We start from the raw sequence: 20463 nt of genomic DNA, 5'->3' as shown, positions 1-20463 counted from the left end.
TGCATGTGGTATGAGTGGGGTGGAGATCAATTTTCCCCCATCTATTTACCAGTTGTTGCAGCACATTTAACATGACTTTATTTTCCACATCAAATGAGTAGTTCATTATCTGGATTTTCTATTCAGTTTCATTGATCTGTTTATTTATCCTTATACCAACATCAAACACTCTTGATTACTGTAGCTTTGTATAACTCTTGTAATCAGGTGCTGTTAGTTCTCAAAAATTGTTCATCTTTTTTCAGGATCCTTTTTGCTCTTCTAGGTCCACTGAATTTTGATATGAATTTAAAAATCTGTATGTCAGTTTTACAAAAATTTCCATTGTGATTTGAATGGGATGGCATGGTATCTATAAATCAGTTTGAGAAGAATAAATGTTTTAACATTCCCATCCAGTCAACATGGTACATATAGATCTTTTTTGGGGTCTTCTTTATTTCTTTTAGTGATTTTTTTGTGGTTTTCTGTGTTGAGATCTTAAATCTTTTGGTAATTTTTTTCTATGTACTTTGTTATGTAATGATATTGTAAACATAATTGTATTTAAACTTTGGTTCTACAGGTTTAAAGACAAGACAAGAGTCTATGACAATAAGTCCAAAAAATAAAGAAATGTTTCTGGTGTGGAATTTGTTATTACAAATTACATTATAAATCACTGATATCGACCAAGTACAGGTATTTGCTTCTGTTGCCACTTCACCCACATTTTGTTGCTGTTGTTCTTAGTAGTTGATGGTAGTATGGGCATATGATTATGGTCTACTAAAAATAAAATTTCCCTTTTAAAGAACTGTGATGTTATATAAGCCCTACCTTTTCTTTTATAGCATCTGATTTATGCCCAGTATCTACATGCACTGCAATTTTTCTATGGCATCATAGAAAATTTTTAGCTAAGTAAATTGTTAATAGAGTCAGAGAAAATATGAAAACAATGTAAACTCCTTGGAACCCACTCCAACTTTTACTTTCAGATTTAAAAAAGTGGGATGAGCAGAAGCATTAAAACATTAACTGAAGGGCTGTTTAGAGATGAGAAAAAGTTTCCATGAGGATTTTAAAGAGAAAAACAACTTCAAGGACCAGAAATAATCCTTACCCAAAGGGCTTAGTTCTTTCTTGTTGGAAGAAGTCAAGTGTTCTCTGTGACTAGAAATTCTCACTAGAAATGGTCTGTGGAACTGCCTACTTGCCTCAAACTGTGCTTATTTTTAAATTAAAAAAGTGGCAAGTTTTTATATTTACAATGCTTAATTTTTAGAAGTCTGGTTTTCATACCTGACATCTTTTTTTTTTAAAGATTTTATTTATTTATTTGACAGAGAGAGACACAGCGAGAGAGGGAACACAAGCAGGGGGAGTGGGAGAGGGAGAAGCAGATTCCCCACTGAGCGGGGAGCCCAATGTGGGGCTCAATCCCAGGACCCTGGGATCATGACCTGAGCTGAAGGCAGACGCTTAACAACTGAGCCACCCAGGTGCCCCATCATACCTGACATTTGTTATAATTTTTTTCTTATAAAATAAACCCCATTAACTGGTAATATGTTTGTTTTGTTTTGTTGTTTTTTTTTTTTTTTTTGGTGTGTGTGTTCAGATCAGTTAAGCTATCTGTTTTTATCTAAAGTTTCCTCTTAAAATTAGCTCATTTCTCTATCTTCTCTTATGCCACATTCAGTATATGTATATTAGTTTCCTTAAAGCAAAATTTCAAATTGGCTTACATGACAGATATGTAAAGAATATACAGTGGATTTGCTATAATTTATATCACTTTCTTCATGAGCTTCTATTCTGTCTAAAGGAGAAAAACTAAATTTTAATGTTTGCAAGCATAGAGTTTCTGTTAATATGGATAGTCTTCTTGGATTAAATGCTCATTCTTTCAGAATCATTTCCTACCAAATTCTCTGTCTTTCACAAAGATGTCTTCAATATATATGAAGGTGGAGAACTTGTGCATTTGAGAGACAGAGACAAATTCCTGGCCTTGTTTTGTTTTCAGGGAGCACATAGGCCAAGATCTACTGAGAAATGTTTGCTTTATCTGATTCTTGGGTTTTTTCCCCCTTGAGCCTGCTACTAAATATTATAGTTAATATTACTATATTAGTTTGTTAGAACTGTCATGCAAAGTACCACTTCCAACATGCAGTAATGGGGACTGGCATATGATAGATTTCTCCAAAAAGGAGAAATCAGAAGGAAGGAAGGAATTATAGGTCCCAGGCAAGTCTTAAACCTAGCAAAGCAAATTTCATTAGATTTTAAGGCTTGAGAATTATCCTCTTTGGTTTGATGCTCTGTTCTTCCAGCCCACCAAGGAGGTAGTCTTGTCTTCTGGGTCAGGTAATGTGGTGGCCCCACCCTTTCTTCCCTGGGCATGGGTGGCTTGGCTCTCTGAAACCAGGGAGGTGGCTCCATTCTATGGAACTGAGGGTGAAATAGCTCCCTTGATCCACTGGACCTGTTACATCTGAATTCCTGGTGACAATGACAGCCCTGCTGACCTTTGAGATGCCTTTGAAGTCATTCTTCCATTTTCTTGAATAAGAGCATGTTTGCAGCTGGATAGCTTTATTGGTCCATCCTGTAGAATCCCAGAAGTCTGACAGCCTTCTTTCATTTTGTTCTATCTCTGTCTTCTTCAGGATAAGCTGCCGGCAGCATTTATGCTGCTATAAAATTCTCAAAAGCTTTGTTGGCCTCCTGTGCAATGCATAGGGGACCAGCCATCAGACAAAAGGGTTGTCTACAGATCTTTCCTGGACAACTGTATTTCTATTCCTGGCTTCTGCTGAGGTGGTTGACTTGATCAGTGTCTCATACCAAAATCTCTTTAGCAAATGATTGTCCAGCTATATTCTTGATATACACCTTAGAACATGCTTTCTCATCTTTTGCAATATAGGTAGGCTGAGAATTTTCCAAATCTTCAAGTTCTGGTTCTTTTTCTGCTCAATAATCCCTTCTTTAATTTCTTTCTCTCCTCTTACATTTTACTATATAGTAGCAAGGAGTAACCAGTCTGCACCTTCAACACTTTGCTTAGAAATTTCCTCACTAGATAACCGAGTTCATTACTTACAAATTCTGCTGTCCACAAGACACTGGAATGTAATTCTGTCAAATTCTTTGCCACTTTATGACAAGGATCATTTATCTCTTCTCCAGTTTTCAATAACATGTTTCTCATTTCCATCTGAAACTTCAGAATTGCCTTATGTCCATATATCCACCAATAGTCTTTCTTTAAGGCAATCTAACCTCTTGCTAACATGAAGCTCCAAACTCTTCTAGCCTCTACCAATAATCCAATTCCAAAGCCACTTCCACATTTTTACATATCTGTTACAGCAACATCCCACTGTCCGCTACCAAAATCTGTTTCAGTTTGCTAGGGTTGCCATAGCAAACATGGATGGAGTGACTTAAACAACAGAAATTCATTTTTTCACAGTTCTGGAGGCCAGTAGTCCAAGATCAGGGTAGGATTACTTTCTTCTGAGGCCTCTCTACTTGGGTTTTATTTATTATTATTATTTTTTAAAGATTTTATTTATTTGAGAGAGAGAGAGTGAGTGAGAGAGAGAAAGAGAGAGAGAAAGCACCAGCTAGGGGAGGGGCAGAGAAACAGACTCCCCGCTGAGCAGGGAGCCCTATGTGGGACTCGATCCCAGGACTCTGGGATCATGACCTGAGCCAAAGGCAGACGCTCAACGGACTGAGCCACCCGGGTGCCCTCTACTTGGGTTTTAGATGATCATCTTTTCTCTGTGTTTTTACATGGTCTTCATTTGTACAAATCTTTGTCCTAATCTCATTTATAAGAAGGAGTCATATTAGAGTAAGGCTGACCCTAATGACCTCATTTTAACTTAATTACCTCTTTAAAGATTTTTTTCTCCAAGTACAGTCTTCTGAGGTACTAGGGTTTAAGGACTTAAACATATGACTTTTAGGAGAACACAATTCAGCCATAACAATTACCCATGATATCCCAAATTTATTTTAGGCCTTTGGTCCTTGATAATGCCTTGAGTACTGCTGACTCTGTAGACCTTCTGAGTATCTGCCTTTGTCCCTTATCCAAGTCTTGCCTTAAGTGATTCACCTCATATCTTGCTATTATATTCTCTCATGCAGTCCTCTTCTCTGGTGTCACCACCTTTCTGAGGGGTCTGTAAAATTCTGGGTACCTCTTTAACACGTGAGTGCTCAAGAAGGCTTAGGAGTAAAAACTAGGGCCTTCTATCTGTCTGATCTTGTTACTTGGCTTAATGCTACCTCATCCTAGAGCGAGATAATCTTGCATAGCTATACACTCCCACAGTCTCAAATGGAACAACCATTTGATTCTATTCCTCCAACTGGTAACAAATGCATTCTATCCTTAATTCTCTTTAACTTATCTTAAACACATTTTTTCTCTGAGCCTTTCGCCTGTCAAAGATAGGTAAAGAAGATATTATTGCAATCACGTATCTGACCCCTGCTTTTTCAAACTATGTTTTCTTCCCCAAACTCCCTAGATAAAAGAGGTCTGTTGGATTGTTTTACATCTTTTAGGTCGCGTTAACTTTCTACCTTAGGGCAAGTGGCCTTATGACCTACCCATCATGGGCCAAGGGGAAACACGTTCTACTTTATGAAATAAATTCTCTGATATGAATCTTTAAGGCTCAACTTTTGATAACTTCAATGGAAACTAAATTTAGACAATCTATTCTTAATAAAGCTTGGTTTTGAAAACCATTTTTAAAATTAATGTAATAAAATACAGCCTTTTTTTGTATTCCTGATAAAATACTCCCCTCCAGTCACTCACTGACAATCTCCTCAAAGCATATGAAAACTTCAGAGAGAGTAAAAAGGTAAAATACCTGTAAATACATAGAAAAAAAAAAATCACAGTTCACTAATATTATATGCCTTATGCTTTTCTATTGTCTGTCTAACTTTATTATGTCATATGACATCTTTTGGAGAAATTAACCAGAGAAAAATAATACATAAGTTAAGTGAAAATTTTTTTGTTTGTTTTGCTCACATAGTTATATTTAAGGCATCTGGAGGAAAATCTTTTAAATAATTCCCTGACTGCTAATATTGACTGCTCAATATCACTTTTCAAAGGTTGATATTGCTTAGCCACATATTTTATTTAGGCTCCAGTTTTTTCCAGTGGAAGTATAATATATCCATGTTTAGCAATATTAGTATATTCTTCACTGGAAGGATCTACGACCCAGGTGTTTGGAACTTGAATCAGCCAATGAAAATTAAAAGAATATGGAGCCAAGTTTTCAGCTGTAGATTTCGTTTTATAAATTGTAACTTTTACTTTTGCAATTAATCTCACCTCCAAAATTGCATACACAGCTAATTAAGTCACCAGGTGGCTTATTGCGAGGCTATTTAATTGCTTGCATCTTATTTTGAGGGCAATAGTTATAATTATCAAGTTGCAAGTGAAATTAAATATGATGCCATTTCCCTGCCAAATGAATTGTGATTAGAAAGGAAGGCTAACTTAGGCCAAGCTGGAAGACTAGTGTTAGATGAAATACAGTAATTGCTTTTCCATTTCACAAAGCAGTCTCATTCTTAAACTCTATGCCAATTTGAATGGCAAAAAATATAACATCACAAGCTGAATTCTTCTGGTTTACTGTTCCTTAGTTAAAAATTAATCACATTGGGAGATGCATAGTCCTCAGAATTTCCCCAAATATGTTCAGCAGACCAAAGGCCATTAATAGATATATTTCACATATTGATTTTCAAGCCCAAATAAGTTTAAGAATTCTGAATTACCTAGATATGAAAAAACATAATTATCATTTTTACAATTTCCTCATAATGTATCTCCAAAAGTATGCAGCATCCCAAAGTTTATTTGAGCAAATACGCCATTTTTCTCAGAACATCTTAGAAGTAGGGTAAAAGGGACAACCCTAGGTTTCAATGAATTCATTTTAGGAAATAGCAGATTAACTAATCAGTTGTACGGTTCATTGGGAAGGCCCCACATATGATAGGTCTAGGTCAATAAACGTTATCAGGAAAAAAATGCATATTGTAAAATGCTTAACTGCCAAATCAACATTTTTGTCAGTGGTATAATTTTTAAGTGATTAATTGGCTTGTTTTCTTGCATCCCCAAAGAGATTTCAATACACTTTAAAACTAGGACAGTCTATAAAATGGGGTAGTAAACCGTGGTTCTGATTGAAATTTCTTATAGACGTTGTAGACATAAAACTTGGTAAACTTTGGACACATTTATGGACTTACTAAAATGTCAATGGTTTAAAGACTAAAAGTGAAAAGATGACCTGTCAAAAAAAAGCTGTCTTTATGAACTTTTATTCATCTTAAAAATGTAATTTTTAAGACAACGCCTACAGATTAGTTTTCCTAGTATTTTTTATAAGAGCTTTAGTCACTCCAACTCATGAGAGGGAAAAAAAATGCAACATTTCCCACTTATTAGGTAGTGAAGCAAAATAAAAATTGATTTTGGTCAAAGAAAAAAATCCAAAGTACATTAACGCTATAAAATGTACACCAGAATCTTTCTTTCTTAGAACTTAAATAGTAGATGTATTCTCAACTGCCTAAAATAGGTTAGGATATGGAAATAGCTAAAGTTAAGGATGGGTAATAGGACCTTCTAGGATTCCATGCACTGGTGTGATCATATATAACTGGTTGGAACCTCTCCACAACTCAGCCTATATAGAGTCACCACTGTATATATCAGAAGAAAATCTGTATGTTTATTTCTGTACATCAGAAGAAAATCAGCTTGGGCCACCACCTGTCAAGATTGCCTGGGAGTCCAGTGGTATCTTCTTGGATTAACCCAATTCTTACAGATCTTCCAAGAACATTAATTTTTTTCATGTGTATGTGTGTGTGTGTGTGTGTGTGGCAGGGGTGGGGATGTTGTTGATGTTTACATAGTTTACGTGGGAGGATCATCCGTTTGGTCCTCTTTTTCCAAGCGGGAGACCCCAGGTGTTGGTCGATAATGATGGTGATGCAGTTGTTCCCCAATGCCTAACTAGCTTGATGTTGAAAGCTGGTCCTTCAACCGTTCAATATACGGCTATGACTGAGTAGTACTCTGACAGTGTGAGGTCTGCTGATACATTTCCAGGAACCTGTGAGCCTTTGCTAGAGCACAAGCATGAAGGCAACTCCACTTTAGGGTGCTAGTTTATTTAAGGCAACCTTGGTAGGTTTCCCGGAAGCTGTTGGAACCCAGCCCTTTGTGTTACACACTTCGCATTTCTCATTCAGGACCCAGCCACACAGGAGAGGCTAGGCCAGGCTGGCTTCACTACATCGAAGGCCAGTATTTCTAGTTCCAGGAAATCCATCCTTGCTGGATTGTTTTCATTTCAATATTCAAAGCACGGATGAACTCTTTTACCCTCCCTACCTATTGATTTATCCAATAAGCCTCTCTGTCTCTTCAGGAAGACCTCATTGCCACTAGGCACCCTCTCTAGTTTGACTTAAACACAAAAGGCAGATTCTCCTTGGTTTTTGGATAATAGGTCTGATTGCTTCCCTTGTGCACAAGTGTTTGAAATCAAGTATCTTGTTTAAACATTCTGGGAAGCAAAACTTGTCTATCATCCTGAAAGTAAATTAGCTCATTCTCTTATCTTTTGCAAGACAATTAGGGCAATAAAAACCAAAGCTTAAAATTCTGTAAAATGTCCATATACATTGGAATATTTTATATTCTAAGTTCCTATAGGTATGCTACTAAGGGGAATTACAAGGTTGCAAATTGTAGATACAGCTGCAGAATTATACAGAGGCCTTTTCTTTGAGAGTTTTAAGTGCCACAACAAAGTGATATGGAAACATTAAAAAGGTTTAAGTGGAGGAGTGACATGCTGGGCATGTAATTTTGAGAATTACTCAGAATATATTTGAGAGAAACAAAACATGTAGACAAGAGAGATGTATAAGAAGCAATTATATTAGGGACCATTAAGCTAGGGACCAGTTAGGTTGGCTGCACTTCTACAGTTTTCTGTTCTCGAGCTTGTTGCAGTTTCATCCATTAACATAGATAATGGAGGCATAGCATGCCAATCATTTCATGTTCCAGAAGCCTTACTGTTCATTCATTTCTTCGTTTACCTCACTGCCATCTTCCCTCTCCCTCAGCCTCTTTCCAAGCTCAGTAGGGCAGAGAGCTATTTTTATTTTAATTATGAGATATTCCAAACATGCGAATAATGCTTCACATTTAATGGGCAGCACAAATTCCTTCTTCATTAACTTAGTCACCTTATTTATGACTTTTCTAACGAAAAAACCAGTTGTATGGCTTATGGAAATACAAACAACATACCAACATAAAATTTAACTTAAAAATAGGTGAGAGAACTGGGGCAAAGAAAAATAAAGGTAAAAATAGGTTAAGTGAGGGGCGCCTGGGTGGGTCAGTCGGTTAAGTGTCTGACTCTTGGTTTTCGCTCAGGTCATGATCTCAGGGTCATGAGATAGAGTCCTGCATCGGGCTCTGTGCTGAGCGTGGAGCCTGCTTGGGATTCTCTCTCTCCCTCTGCCTCTGCTGCCCCACTCCCTCTGTCTCAAAAAAAAAAATAGATTAAGTAAAGCCAGGAATAAATTAAAGTTACCAAATGGTTTTGTAGAGTCTTATTAGATTCTCCATATAGGCGAGTCACAAATTTGACTTGAAATCTTATAGTAGCAACTAGTATAATAAAGGAACATAATAAATCATATCACTTATGATTCAGTGCTACACACACAAACACACACACGACATTCAGGAGGACTTTAGCTATTCATGATGTTGAGATCAAAGAAAACTTTCTGAAGATCTTCATAGATGGGATACTTTGTAATGAGGTAGGCAACCACCTCAAAGACAACTCTACAGGTACAGTGCTAATTTTGATAGAGTTCTTTCTTGTGATATTCCTACTATGAATGTAGGTGGGTTGATTGAAGGCTCTGTGAAGGATGAACTGAATTGGAAATGTTCAATTCCTCTCTTGTCAGGAATATCTCATTTTAGAAGAGTTATAAGCAAAGAGGATGCCTCACAGTGTAGATTACAGCTCAGGTTTATGAGAGCACTTTCTTAGGTGGCTCTCAGGTTCCTGTGGTAGGCCTACCAGCTAGCTGCAAGACCTGGCGTAACTTCTCCATGCTTCACTTTCCTCATTTGTAAAATAAGCTTAACTATAATACCTACTTGACATGTTGTTATGAGAATTGAGTGATTTCATGTAAAATTGTACATAAATCAGTTTGGTAAGAGAGTTTCTCTTTAGGTTAAATCCCTACAAATCTGCAAATAATCCTATATTTACAAAATGTTCCAGGTATCTACCCATTTTACAGTCAAGTCTTTGGAAATCATGATTTTTCCTATGGGACACATTGAATTGAAAAAGGTTAATTGGACGACAAGTAAAGGAAGATGATCAACATCATTAGTCATTAGGGAAATGCAAATTAGGAACACATTTAGACACAATTTCATATCCACTAGTATGGTTAAGATAAAAGCATAAACAAAAGAGATTGACAATACCACATGCTAGAGAAAATCTGGAGCAACTTAAACTCACTTCAGTTTCTAGAGGAAGTGTAAAATGGTACAGCACCTTTGCAGTATTTTGTTAACTATACACAGTATCCTCCTGGGTATTTACCCAAGACATATATTCCACCCCCCCATCTTTTTATGAATGTTTATAGTAGTGAAGGCTAGCAGAATATGCCACTTCAAAATATGCCACTTTGGCATAAGAATTATTTGGAGCTAAAGGCAATTGAGATACAAGAAGAGCTTCTTACCCTGCCCCTATTGCCTAAAAGGAGGATATAAATTTACAAAGGTGTCCTTCCTCACTTCTTTTTTTTTAAAGATTTTATTTATTTGAGAGAGAGAGAGCGAGCATCAGCAGGGGGAGGGGCAGAGGCAAAGGGAGAAGCAGGCTCCTCACTGAGCAAGGAGCCCAACATGGGGCTCGATCCCAGGACCCCGGGATCATGACCTGAGCTGAACGCAGACGCTTAACTGACAGCCACCCAGGCGCCCCCGCTTCCTCACTTCTTGATAAGGAAGGACAAAGGTTAATTTTCCAAGGCAACTTTAGACATTATATTCGCTTTATTCATAATTGCCAAAAACTGGAGTATCTCAAAAAGCAGTCAGCTGGTAGCTAAATAAAGTGGAGTCCATCCATGCAATAGAATAGTACTTGTCAGTAAAAGGGAATGAACCACTGTTACATTAAATAACATAGCTGAATTCTAAAACCATTACATTAAGTGGAAGAAATCATTTTCAAAGGCTACTTCCACTTATATGACATTTGCAAATAGCAAAATTATAGGAAAAGTGGATTCTAGAAGTCCAAGATCAAGGTATCGGCAGGGGTGTTTCCTTCTGAGGGCTATCCTGGACAGTCTATTCCATGTGGCTCTCCTAGCTTATGGTTGCTAGCAATCTTTGGTCTTCTTTGACTTCTGCCCCATCACCCCAAACTCTGCCTTTATCTTCACCTGGCGTTCTTCCTATGTGCAAGTCTGTGTCCAAATTTCCCCTTTTTATATGAACATCAGTCATAATGGATTAGGGCACTGTCCTACCCTACACCAGGATGATCTCATCTTAAATAATTTTATCTACAAATGACTTTATTTCCAAATTAGGTCACATTCTGAGGTACTAGGGTAATGGAACTTCAACATGTGAATTTGCAGTGGGACAAAATTCAGCCCCTTCTTTTTTCCCCACAATTCAGCCTTTAACAGCCTCCCTCAAGCGGGGCTGTGAGCTGAGCTCCTGGTCATGCTGGGCTGCTGCTGGGCTCCACTGTCAGGCAGGGTTACTATCTGTGCTCTGTAATCACCTCTGGTTGGGAAGGGTTGCAGGCTATGTTCCCTAGCAGGGCAGGGCCACTGGTTGGACACGATTGGACAGGGCTGCAGCCTGGGCTCTGCAATCAGCCTGAGCAGGTAGGGCCCCAAGCTGTGATCTCTGGACAGATGGTGCTGCTGGCTGGACTCTGTGTTCGGGTGGAGCCACAGGTAGGGCTTCTTGCTCAGGTGGGCTGCAAGGTGGTCTCTGCGAGTGGGCAGGCTGCTTGCTGTGCTCTGCTCTTCTGAGAGGTGCTGGCTGGACTCTGGTCATGCAGGGCTGGAGCCTATGCTCCAGGACCCCGGGATCATGACCTGAGCTAGTTGAGAACTCTCGTGCTGTTAATTTGGCTCCTGCCAGACTATGGCTGTTGGATGGGCTCCTTGGCTTCCCAGGGTCACTGGCTGGGCTCCCTTTTGGGTAGGTTAGATGCTATACACAGCAGTTGAGTGGAGCTGTGTGCTTGGATCCCACCTGGGAAGGATTGTGGGCTGGGTTCTGAGGCTTTCCTGGGGTGGTTGATCGGGTTCCCTTGTCAGGTGGAACCAGAGACTACCTCAGCAATTGGGCAGTGCTACTGGCTTGCAGTATGGGCTCTGTGGCTGGTACAGCCAATCTGCTGCCCTGCTGGCTGTGTTCCCTGGCCCATTAGGGCACCGGCTCTGCCCTGCGAATGGGCAGAACTGCTGGTTGGGATCTCTGCTCAAGTGCTGCCACCAAAAGAAATGTCTACTGAGATCCCTGTTCTGGTTGCTGCAAGATCCCCCTTTCTCCGTCTCTGGCTGATCCCTGATGGTCTCATCTAGACTCAGAACTTATTCCTCCAGTAATCCCTATGTGGCAAGACTGAGTGAGCTTCCTAGGAAACATCCTGCAGTGCTGGAGAAGCTGGATGTTCACTTTGGGCTCTCTTTATCCCAGTGGAGAAACTAAAGGCCCAGGGGACCGTCTTAATGCCATACTGCGCCAACAGGGGAAGGGGCAATGCAAACTCCTCTTACTCTTCCCTTGTAGTTTTTCCTCCCTCCCTCCCTCCCTCTTTCTTTCTTTCTCTCTCTCTTTCTCTCTCCTTTTCTTTCTTTCCTTTTCTTTCTTTCTTTCTTTCTTTCTTTCTTTCTTTCTTTCTTTCTTTCTTTCTTTCTTTCTTTCTTCCTTTCTCTCTCTCTCTCTCTCTCTCTCCTCTCTCTTTCTTCCTCTGCTCAAAGAGGGTGCTTCAGCCTCACCACCAAGTTGTGGGATTTTCACAAATGTGTCTTGTCTATGGATAGCTGCTGCTAGTTGGTCTTTCTGTGAGGGGCAATGAAGTTAGGAACCATCTCTTCTGCCACCTTGGGGATATCACTCCCCCTAAAAATTATATTAAAGATTCAAAAGCTAGAAGCAATGACATAAGTAGTTTAATGGATAAGATGGAGAAATTAAATCCAAAGCCTGCAAATATATGTAAAGAGTAAAATTAGGGAAATTATAAAAAATAATATTAAAACATTTAAAAATGAATTTTTAAAAAAGCATGCTTGATATTTTCCATATTCCCCTTCAGATGTACTCCCAACCTATTTTTCTCTTCCTATACCCGGGTGGTGGGGTGGGGATTTGGCAGACCATGGCACCAAACATACCCTCTGGTCTTTTCTTGAGGTTGGCCAGTGAGACTCCAGAATATTGGGGAGTAGGAAGAGAGAGGGTTTGAGGCAGTTGTCCCCCTCCTGGACATCTTGAGGGGCATCACCTGAATTCCATTACTACCATCCTCTACCCACTGTGAACCCGTGTTAACTCTTTCTCTTTGCCCTTCAGTCCCAGGGGGCGATTGACTTCCAGCTGATATTAGTTCCTGGCTGCTTTGCCATTCCCTTTTGCTTCCTTCACTCTACCCAAAACTCTGTAAATGGCCCCTTTACTACACTCTCCTCAATCACCACTTTTGAGTGTGCCTGCCACCTATTCCCTGACATGACCCTGAATGATATAAGAATGTAAATAAATATTTAATATGAGGGAAAACAGGAAGGAAAAGGAAGAAGCCTAAAGAACAAAAGTAGAGCATATACATAGAAATAAAGAATAGTCACAATAGCAACGAGATATTCTAGATGATATGATGGTGTTCTATGCAATTACACACACACACACACACACACACATGCATATGGTCATTTGGAAACAAAAGAAGGGAAGGTGAGGGCTAAGGCAGAATAAGAAAACCCAAAAGAAATTAGAACACTGGTACACCTTCTAGGATGCTGTTCTCTTTTGGCATTGTTTTTAGAATAGAATTTCTCAAAGCTTTTCAACTTTTGGCTGTCTCCTCTTTTGCAACTTGGTCACAGAAAACTTGATGGTAGATAGTCACATTTCCCTTGCCATTCAGCTGTTGCTTCTCTCTCTTATTTGGGTCATTTTTCAGTTTATCTTTCCTAGAGAATATAATCATAAAGAACAGTAGTAGATAGAACCAGAGTTAAGATAATCACATATGGTGAGAGAAATCTTATTCTAGCAGGAAAAAAAAAAATGCATCCAGTAAAGACAACCACCAGTCACAATTCAGTGAGTTAGTTTCTTTTTTTTCCCTGTGAGTTAGTTTCAAAAACTGCATTTCCTATTTACCAATCATTTATGTTTTATCAAATTACATATGAAGCACTGTTTAAGTGCCTTATGAATATTGCCTGCTTAAGTTCTCTTAACTCTATGAAGTAAGTACTATTATCATTATTTAACAGATGACCAAAATAAGGTATGGAAAAGTAAAGTAACTTGCCCAAAGACTCAGGATTTAAAAGTGGTATAGAAAGGATTCAAACCCAGGCAGTCTGGCTCCAGATGTTGTGCTCAGCCAAATCAATAAATATAAAAACCTAAGTGTCTCAGGAGAGACAATTTGAGTTTCTCAAAATGGGGGAGATACACATTGATCATGTCCTAGTTAAGATGTTTTGATTGAAAGCCACAGGTGCCAGCAAAAGCTACCTACTTAAAAAAAGATGGATTTTATATAAAAATAAAAGGATGTTTTATACAAATTGAGAGCAAAAATGAAGCAACAGGGTGTGAAAGAATAAGATGCTAAAAGATAAAAACAAACCAGCCATCATGGTAAACTTCTCTGTCTCCTCTCACTGTCTTTCTTTTTTGCTTTATTCTCTCTCAAACTTTTTTTTTTTTTTTTTTTTTTGGCTTGTTACTGCATGAGGCAAGTCAAGTGGAATATAGTCTCTAGGTACCTTTTAATTTTTTTTTTTAAGATTTTATTTATTTATTGGACAGAGAAAGAGAGACACAGCAAGAGAGGGAACACAAGCAGGGGGAGTGGGAGAGGGAGAAGCAGGCTTCCCGTGGAGCAGGGAGCCCGATGCGGGGCTCGATCCCAGGACCCCGGGATCATGACCTGAGCAGAAGGCAGACGCTTAACGACTGAGCCACCCAGGCGCCCCTAGGTACCTTTTAAATTTATATCTTTTCCATTCAGGATGCCAAGCTCTGAGTCCCACTTTCAAATTCTTGGATAGAGTCTCTACTGTTTGGCTATGATCTGTTATCTAAGTCTGGTCTGATGGACGGAGGCAGGTTGCCTAGAGACAAAGAGTACAGATGCAACAACTGGGAGCAGTTCTCAGAGAAAGGAGGTCACTTTGTTCTAGGCAGATGCCACCAAATGTGTTCCATAGATGTTACCTTGAAAATTGACCAGGTGGACATTCGGTGTGAGGGAAACGTGGAAGAGTTTCAGGCTTCAAGATATGAGAATGTTCTTTAGGGTGAGAACTCAGAACCCTGAGAAATAAATCAACAAAAAATAATGAAAGCAACTAGAACACTCTTAGAAAAATAGTTAAGGTATAAGAAGCAAATGTAACTTGAGGTAAAACAGGTAGTTATCATAAAGTGCATTTATTATGTACTTGTTGCTAAAATTTTCTTTGCTTTCTTAGTCACTTATTCTTTCAACAAATATTTTTGAACATTTCCTGTGTAAGAAGCATGGTGCTGTTTTCTAGAGTCATAGATGACTAAAACATGTCCTTCCTTTTTGTTGAAGGGGATCACAGAATATTTAGTTTATATCACACAATTATGGTATCTACCTATCATCTATCTATCTTTCTACTTACCATCTTCAAAGAACTTATAGGAAAAAGACATTTATGCCTGTTATCAATTCTTATTTAAGAGTGTTCTAGAAATTTTGGGTAAAGCAATAAGATTTAAAAAGAATTGAGTTGTAAATTTGTGGAAAATTACAAAATATTACTAGCAGATGATATGTTGTCCAGCAAGGAAATTAAAGAGAATCACTAAAACATTCTGAAATATTTAAGTGAATTCAGCATGCTGGTTAAAAAAATTATACCAAATCAACATATTTTTCCTATATGAGGAATAGTCTGTTAAAAATAAAATGGGAAAGAAATAGTATATATAATAGCAACTAAATAAATGAAACAATAAGCAATGGATAAATAATAAATACCGAGAAAGGAACTTTATAAAGAAGTATGCTAAACTATACAAAAATGTTCAAAATTCTGCCATGCAACAAAAGTGATGATTTCAGTAAGAGAGGCATAACACATTTCTGTACTGATATACGTAATAAATATTTCTCAATATAAGCAAAAAGGCATTTTATTATAAAGTTTACTTCCAAGAAGAAATGAGCTAAAAAAAAAAGTAATGAAAGAAAAATTTGAATCATATAGTTTAAAATATACTATAATATTCTTACAACTTATTGTGATATTTGCACATCATCACATAGGTCAGTCTGGCACAGAATAGAAAGTCCAAAACCTTGTCCAGAAGAACTATGATGAACTTAATGCACCGTAAAGGTAGCATTTTAAGCTAGTAGAGACAGAATGAATTATTCGATAAATGTCTTGTTAACCTGGCTCATTATTTAGAAAAAAAAATCTATGGCTCTAATCATAAAATATATGAAAACAAATTAAGGATGAAATAAATTCATAAATATTAAAAATATTCAATGTCAGAAATACTGTCACAAAATGATGAATATTTATCTATTCACATGGGACTAGTCTCTATAAATATGAAATCAAAAGCAAAATTCACAAGGCAAATATGGATAAGTTTGATTATTTTAAAATGTAAAGCTTTTTTTATGAGAAAAGTAAATCACCATTAAAAGATTTATGATGATTGGGGCGCCTGGGCAGCTCAGTCGGTTAAGCATTGGCCTTTGGCTCAGGTCATGATGCCGGGGTCCTAGGATCAAGCCCCACATCGGGTTCCCTGCTCAGTGGGGAGTCTGCTTCTCCCTCTCCCTCTGCCCCTCCTTTTCCTCCTGCTCGTGTTCTCCCTCTCAATCTCAAATAAATAAAATCTTTAAAAAAAAAAGATGATTAAATTTACCAATGTTTGTTTAGATTTAGGATATGAGTCACAAAATAAAGCTTTTAAACTTTAAATGTAGACACTCTTTTAATTATTTTATTTTAATTTTTTTAGCAAGAGAGAAGGCTCACACAGAGACCCTGCAGGGGGTGGGGAGGGGCAGAGGGAGAAGGAGAATCCCAAGCCTACTCCATGCCCAGCATGGAGCCCCATGTAGGGCCTGATCCCACGACCCCGAGACCATGACCTGAGCTGAAATCAAGAGTCTGTCACCCAACTGACTGAACCACCCAGGTGCTCCTATTTTAATTATTTTTGAAGAGCAAAATAAAATATCTTTGAAATGCTTATCTCTTGCTCTATCATATAACATTTTAATTAAATTCTTTTCAGATTACATTTTTTGTAACTCATTTTGGCAACTTGTTACGAAAGTTCCCAGTAACCTATTTCAAATAACTTCCATTTTTCATTCAATCCAACTACAAAAAGTTTTCTGAATCTTATAAGGCAGATATTTCTCTTTGTACGCTCACTGGTTTGATTTTCCTCATAGAAAATATGATAACGATACCTCTGTGACTGAGCTGTTCTTGTCCTGACCACACTGACAGCAGTGACAATGTCACTGTTGATGATATCTTTTGGATTCAGACTGTTAATCGCATCATTATACCTAGGTGAATAAAACAAAATGCTTTTTAGCTGTTATGGGAGGAAAAAAATCCCATGACTGTAGGTTCCTATAATGAAACAGATCATGCATAGAAGACTTTGAAATTTGGTGCTAAGGCAGTAACAGCTTCTGTCAGATCCTGGTAACTTCATTTGACAGGAGTAATGTTTCTACTTTGTCTTCATTTAGGACAGTTTTGCTTCAGTGACTAGGAAACATGACAATGAGTTGTAACAGCTAGCAGTTCAAACTACTTTTCCAACTGAATCCGGAGGTGAAGCTAACAGACTTTTGCAAATAGGGAAATTAATAGCTTTCGCAAGTTCCCTCATGAAGTCACGTAACCATGATTTTTTTTTTTTTAATGTAGATGTGTAATGATAATTGAAATCATTGTGGGTTATGATAGTGTGGGAAACTATATTGAATATCAGGAATAACTTTAAGTAAGAGTGACTCTTGCTGTAGTGGATGTTTTTGTCTGGGAATACTTCTCAAAAGCCATGCTTTATGCTGCAATGGTTTTATTCAGCAAGGGGCTGGGGTTTCAAGTCATGCAGGCATTTGTAGATTTCCTTAAGGATTGAGGCAGAGTAAATCAGAGGTCTGTGTTGAAAAACTGTTATTGGAGAGAATTAAGGTATTATATTGAGTTAATTTTAGAGAGTATAAACATATTTAAATTGTTTAATGAATCTCTGAGTGTTCAGAAAAATACAAGGTGAGTTTATTCTATTACAAATTGAGCAAGGATTCAGATGTGGATTCTGAGCCCTCCTTTGCCAGTTGTTAGCTGTGTGACCTTAGAAAACTCAATTCACTTACTTGGGTTTGGATTTTCTCATCTCTGAAATGAAGAGTTGGATTTAATTTATCTTAGGGTCCTTTCCACCAGAGGTCACTCTGAAATTTCACTGAACATTAAAAGGATAAGTTTTGTCCACACCCCTATAGTAAAATAGGCTGAAGATTTCTAAACACAAGCCATTTGCCATATTACAAAGTGGTAAATGGGTTCATTTCTGGTCAGAAGGTGACTAGGAAAAAGTCTGGTTATAATCAGCTGCCAATACCCAAGTATAAGCTTACTTGCAGTGATTTTTTCTACATCTGAATAGGATTCAGTTTTCTTTCTCTTGACTCAAGGTGCAATTCAATATTGTGCTATATTCAAAGTCACACAAATTTAACTCCAAAAGCCTGGAAAAAGGCTTGAAAGCATTCTGTAATGCAGTAAAAGAGAATTTTATCTCACAAAACAGAGGAAAGCTCCTAAAATTTACATTTTGGGTATTATTACTCTCTATCCCCTAATTTCTGTATACATGGTAGTTAATAAAATCACTCTCTCTATATTCCCAAGTCCCAGATAATCTTGACTTTTCACTTCTCCATTCTTTCTAGATAGGATCTTCTTCCATTTTGAATATTTATTTCCTAAGGTAAGTCCTAGATTTTCCATTTATGCTGGACTGAGGGAAGAACTAGGGCAAGCTAATGTGACAACAAATGTTTTTAGAGTACTGGTTGTATCTAGTCATTTTATGTTACATAATTGCATTTAAGCCTCACAATCAACCCGTGATGTAGGTATTACCATCATTCAAATATTATATATGAGAAAATTGATTCGAAAAGAAGATTGATAACCTCTCCAAAATTTAATAGCTTGCAGAAGGATAGTTTTGGGATTGAAACCCATCAATTCCTGCAGTTTCTAATTCCTGATGTATAATTTTAAAAGGGGAAGATTTGGGTTAGACATTACTTCACATGATAAATTAAATACAAAATAAGGCCTGACCTCTTTTTAACACTTATTTTACCATCTCATTTTCTGACTAGTTTCATATTAAAAACCTGAATTTAAGGTTTTTTTGTTAAATATGAGCATATGTCTGTATCAGTACATATTTACATATGTAAGTATATATTAACTGATAAATTATTTGAGTGATAGTTATCTGAAAAAGATAAAAAAATTAACACACACACAGAGCATATGTTAATGCTTACATGAAGAAGGATTATCCTTCAAAGAAAGAGAAGGAACAATTAGAAGTTGGAAGAAAACAGAGCGGTGTAGTCTCATGGACACCAATTCTAAAGAATCTTCCTTTAGGAATAATTTGTGATTTTTGAAACTCCTTAACACTTCTACATATCAAAATATCTGTCTTTTCACCTCAAAATGTGAATTATAGACAGATAGCCTGATTTTAGAAATCCATTCTGAACATTATTTCCCCTGAGAATTTTTTTTAAGATTTTGTTTATTTATTTATCAGAGAGAGAGAGAGCAGGGCAGAGCGGCAGGCAGAGGGAGAGGGAGAAGCAGGCTTCCCGCTGAGTAAGGAGCTGGGTGCAGGACTCATCCCAGGACCCTGGGATCGTGGCAGACTAAGGCAGACGCTTAATGGACTGAGCTACCCAGGCATTCCTCCCTCAGAACATTTAAGACTCTCCCGCATAGTCTTCTCATGTCCTGTGTGGCCATTGGTAAGTCAAAGGCCACTCTGATTCATTGCCTATCTTACAGAAGTGATTTTTGGTAACTGGGACCTTTTAAGTTTATTCATTATCATTAGGGTTCAGAAATTTTGCCTTTTTTATCTTTTAGGTGAAGGAGAGCCTTTAATATTAATCCTTTTTTTAGTATGTATTGAGCACTTTCAATTTGTGGACTCATTTCTTTCAATTCCAAGAATTTTTTTTTTAAGATTTTATTTATTTATTTGACAGAGAGAGAGATAGGGAAAGCAGGAACACAAGCAGAGGGAGTGGGAGACGGAGAAGCAGGCTTCCCACGGAGCAGGGAGCCCAATGCGGGGCTCGATCCCAGGACTCTGGGACCATGACCTGAGCCGAAGGCAGATGCTTAACGACTGAGCCACTCAGGCACCTGCTGAGCCACTCAGGCGCCCTCAATTCCAAGAAATTTTTAATGGGTTAACCCTGAGCTGAGTCATAAAGGAAGAAAATTACTTGGTAAGGCAGAAGATTGTAGAAGGGAAATTTTGAAAATTTAGGATATGAATAAAGTTTATATGGATGGAAAATATGGAGGAGTAACTACTACTGAAACTCAAGAAAGATATGATGCCAAAGTTGAGATAGAAAATTTTAATATATAGTCTAATGAGTATTAATTTCATCTTAAAAGGCACAGAGCCATTGGAATTTTTCATTTCAATTAGTTGAAAAGACTGATTAGATATCTGTGTTATAAAGATAATTGTAGAGGGTAGACTGGAAGAAGGCAAGAGTGGAAACAAGAAGGTCAGCTTAAGTGTCCACAATAGCCAAACTGTGGAAAGAGCCAAGATGTCCATCGACAGACGAATGGATAAAGAAGATGTGGTATATATATACAATGGAATATTATGCAGCCATCAAAAGGAATGAGATCTTGCCATTTGCAACGACGTGGATGGAACTGGAGGGTATTATGTTGAGTGAAATAAGTCAAACAGAGAAAGACATGTAT

The sequence above is a fragment of the Leptonychotes weddellii genome, chromosome 1, assembly GCF_054177405.1.
Source record: "Leptonychotes weddellii isolate Sample4059 chromosome 1, ASM5417740v2, whole genome shotgun sequence".
Classification (NCBI taxonomy): Eukaryota; Metazoa; Chordata; class Mammalia; order Carnivora; family Phocidae; genus Leptonychotes; species Leptonychotes weddellii.
This window is presented reverse-complemented; position numbering follows the sequence as displayed.